This window comes from Bos javanicus, chromosome 20 (assembly GCF_032452875.1).
Source record: "Bos javanicus breed banteng chromosome 20, ARS-OSU_banteng_1.0, whole genome shotgun sequence".
Taxonomy (NCBI): Eukaryota; Metazoa; Chordata; class Mammalia; order Artiodactyla; family Bovidae; genus Bos; species Bos javanicus.
The window spans coordinates 54,801,478-54,806,398 of NC_083887.1; positions in this window are offsets into that span (position 1 = coordinate 54,801,478).

Consider the following 4,921-nt stretch of genomic DNA (forward strand, 5'->3'; position numbering starts at 1 on the left):
TGCCAGACAATAAGCTGGATAGGGAGTGACAGAGGAATTATCTTTGGTTAGGACAACCCAGAATTTTGGCAAGTTGAGATAGTGGCAACTTTCCTGCTTTAGTGCATAGTTAATGTAGTCAGACCCTCCCACGAGAAAAGAAGATCCTCTAATGTGTATAACCCCAAGAAATTTGGTAAACTGAAGCGGATATATTTCTGAAGCTGGCCTGAATTGAAGTGCATATAATCTACCATAGTCAGACACCCCATCCAGATGCAAGCAGTATGCCCACCCCATTCAGTTTGTTCCTGTTTTGGCAAAGAAGCTGCAGTGCTCAGCTACTCCGTCCTGTCTGACTCTTTGCGATCCCATGGACCGTAGCCTGCCAAGCCCCTCAGTCCATGGACTTTTCCAGGCAAGAATACTGGAGTGGGTGCCCATTACCTACTCCAGGGAATCTTCCTGACCCAGGGGTCAAAACTGCATCTCCTGCATTGGCAGGAGGATTCTTTACCACTGCACCGCCTGGGAAGCCCCAGGATATTCCTACCATACACAAAATCCATGCTATAAGTAGTGTGTGAATAACAAATTTTTTGCCTAGTACCATATGAAATTGCTCCCATTCATTTTATTTTTGACCTACAAAAATGGGAAGACCCAGAAAAACAGCATATAATATGACTTGACTCCAAAAAAAGCTACAATGTTTGCTTAAAGATGGTAAGTTAAACATATTCAGCACAACTTCTTCATTCCTAGAAAATATGTGCCAACAATAGTAAATTTTTTTTTGATCCCTTCTCTATAACCATGTTCATGGAAAGCCCAACAAACAAACGAGAAGTAAAATTTGGCCTGTGAGAGAGAACACAGAAAAGAAAAATTGACAGCTGAGTACAGTCACTAAGAGTGAGCACAGCAACAAAGGTACCAATCTGTAGAGGAGATGGACGCAGAAACACGAAAGAATTCCCAAGGGACAGGCAACAATGTGATTGATGGCTTCTGCCCTCGGTCAAGGGAAGATTCAAGTGCTCCGCTCACATCAGGAGCAAAAGGAAAAGAAACCCATGTCAGAAAAACAGAATATTATCCCTGTTGTGTGGTAAACCACAGAAACAAGAGCATTCACACACAGAAAAATAGCTCCTGAGGTATGTCATTCTTGGGATGCTCTCAGACCAACACACCTCAGGTGAGAATGCTAAAAATAACAGTGGCTCCCAAGCATTGCCACAGACCATACACAAGAGACAGAGACAACGTCACTACAAATATAAGAGCATAGTCAAGAATCATCAGATATTTAGACAAAGCCAAAACTGGTAAATAAGGTAAAGAAGTCCAACAAGCAGGAGAACCTATATCTCAAAAAAAAAAAAAAAATAGAATCAACAAAATGGGGCACCAATTTAAGAATAACTAATATATTCAGAAAGACGATTGAGGATGTCACATTCAAGAGACAAGATAAAGTTGCCAACTAAAAATGTCATAGGTATTAAACGTCAATAGTTGTACACACACATGCTTTGCTGATACTTTTTAAAGCTTAACTGACGGTCTGGATAAGTGGATAAGATAAAAATAGTTATCAGTTGGAAGATCAAGCTGAGTCATTTTTCTAGAACACATTTCAAAAACGATAAGAGAAGGAAAGACAAAAAGGAAGATTAAGAATCAAATAAGCTTTCCCGGTAGCTCAGACGGTAAAGTGTCTGCCTACAATGCGGGAGACCTGGGTTCGATCCGTGGGGGGGAAAGATCCCCTGGAGAAGGAAATGGCAACTCACTCCATTATTCTTGCCTGGAAAATCCCATGGACGAAGGAGCCTGGTAGGCTACAGTCCATGGGGTCGCAAAGAGTCGGACACGACTAAGCGACTTCTTGGTTACTGAAAGCATGCTCAGAAGTCTTAGCATTTGCCCAATTACAGAATTAGATAACAGAGATGGAGAGATGTGGGCATTTTTTTAAAAAATCATGAGCAATAATTCTAAGCAGCTATTACTTGAGTATTTAGGTCAGAAGGATCCACAGAAGGTCAATAAAGATGTAAAGATAAAAACAATCAGAACTTTGACAAATACCAGATCCTCAAGGATAAAGGATAAAGGAGGGGAAAATGTCTGGGAGCTTCCAAAGAGGAAAAAAGTATTAAAGCTCTCCAGAGTAAAACAAGAACCAGATTGTCATCAGACTTATCAGCAACATTGTACAGAAGACTAAAGCATAATAACATGATAAAAACAAAACTTGAGAATAAGCAGATTTTTAAAAATCATACCCAAAATTCTATACCCAGACAATTTTTGTCAAATCAAGTCTGGAAAGCAAAAAAAAAAAAAAATCATGAAACCATAAAAATCATAGACCTGGCTTCCCTGGTGGCTTAGATGGTAAAGAATCTGCCTGCAATGCAGGAGATGCTGAATCAGTCCCTGGGTCTGGAAGATCCCCTGGAGAAGGGAACGGCTACCCACTTTGATATCCTTTCCTGGAGAATCCCATGGATAGAAGAGCCTGGCGGGCTACAGTCCATGCAGTCACAAAGAGTCGGACAGGACTGAACCACTAAGCACAGTATAGCACATATGTCTAAAACATAACCTTAAACAAGGAATGTCAGAAACTAATTAAACTAGAAATAGAAGCTGATGAATTAGTAATCATTGTGAATGTCTTTAAATATAGCTCTTAGAGAAGAAAAAGCAAATACAAAATTATAATGAATGTAATTTTTTCATTTTTCATGCGTGTGTGCTCAGTTATGTCCAACTCTTTGTGACCCCTTGGACTGCAGCCCACCAACTCTTCTGTCCATGGAATTTTCCAGGCAAGAGTACCAGAATGGATTACCATTTCCTCCTCCAGGAGGACTTCCTGACCCAGGGATCAAACCCATGTCCCTAGCATCTTCTCATTGGCAAGCAGATTCCTTATCACTGAATCTCCTGGGAAGCCTAAACACATTTAGAAGCATTATATATGTATTAACAAATACAAAGGAAATACTCACAGGAGTGCCCATGCAATTGGTAAAAAAGAAAATCTTATTATATCCCTCAAAATAATACATTTAAGCCATGTTTACTAACCATAATACCATAAATTTAGAAATCAAAGCAGAACTTATAAAAATAATAACAAAAAGTAGAATACTTGGAAATTTCAAAAACATACTCCTAAAGTATGTCTGATATAAAGATTAGCTTTAAATGGAAATATTAAACTATCCAGAACAGAACAGTATGAAAACACTGTATCACAAACTGAGGATTACAAAAAAAGATTTGTAGGAATATTTATCATTTTAATTTGTGAAAGGATTTTGATCCAAAATGGAACCCGAAGATATGAAATGGAGAATCTCATGTACGTATTCTTAGAAGAACAGAATTTAAGAAATGTGAGATAGTTTTCCAGTAAAAACCTGAATTGCAGTAGATAGACTGATCTCCTGACCAAGAAATATCCCAAGAATTCCTCCCCACCCTCAGCCAAGGATGTTATGGCTTAGATTCTGTCAAGACTTCCACTTCCTGTCTGTGTCCTCAAGTCCAGCCCATCTCCAAAGCTCAACCGACTTGACTTGCCTCTTGCTGGCTATCCTGGGCATTTTCCAAATTTCAAGTCTTCTTCTGTTCCCAAATAAACTCAGTTTCTGGTCATTTGAGTTTGCCTTGATTTACTCTTTAAGTTAGGTTGACAAATTTTACAGGATGCGAAGAAGAGAAGAAGAAAGGTAGTGATACATCGCACAAGCAACCAAGAAGTAAAATTTATTAAGGAGTTTGGAAACAAAAGCAATTCAACCAGCAAAATGAAAAGTTGGTTCCAATAAGCTGATATGTTAGACTGACCTTTGAAAACAATAAAGAAAAATATTAATAAAAAGAAATTAAGAAGTAACATTTTGAATGAGAAATAAAATATAATTATACATGTAAATACTCCAGTATTCTTGCCTAGAGAATCCTGTGGACAGAGGAGCCTGGTGGGCTGCTGTCCATAGGGCTGCACAGAATCGGACACGACTGAAGTGACTTAGCATGCATGCATGCGTTGGAGAAGGAAATGGCAACCCACTCCAGTACTCTTGCCTGGAGAATCCCAGGGACAGAGGAGCCTGGTGGGCTGCCGTCTATGGGGTCACACAGAATCAGACATGACTGAAGCGACTTACCAGCAGCAGCGTACATACAAATATTTAAAATAAAAATAAAACCAAATATTGCAATATAAAAATTTAGGTGAAATGTTCAAAAACATGTACTCCTCTACATATGAAATAAACACACATACACACATGCAAACCTTGATTAGATAAATATTAAGATAGCTACCCTTAAAAAAACAGCTTACAGTACTTCCAAGTTTTATTTTGAAATAATTTAGATTTACAGAAAAATTATAAAATAGTACAGTAAATTTCCATATTTACTTTCACTCAGCTTCTGCTAATACGAGTATCCTGCATGACCTAATAATATTATACTAAGTTATCAATATGGATATAATATAATAAACTGAAGTCTTATTTGTATTTCACAGTATTTCCATTTTTTTTTTTTTTTCTGTTCCAGGATCATACATTGCATTTAGTTGTATCTCTGCTCAGGCTCCTTCAGTTTATGAAAGTCCCCTGTCTCTTCTTTTTCATGACCTTGAAACTCTTGAAAAGTTCTAGTACGGTACTTTGGTAGATGCATGATGCCTGTTGCTCAGTGGTGGCCAACTCTTTGCTACCCGTGGGACTGTAGCCCACCAAATGCCCCTGTCCATGGGATTTTCCAGGCAAGAACACTGGAGTGTGTTGCCCCCCAGTGGAGTGTGATCTCCCTCCAGGGGATCTTTCCCACCCAGGAATGGAACCTGAATCTCCAGCACTGGCAGGCAGATTCGGTACCACTGTGCCACATGTTAATGCCCTGC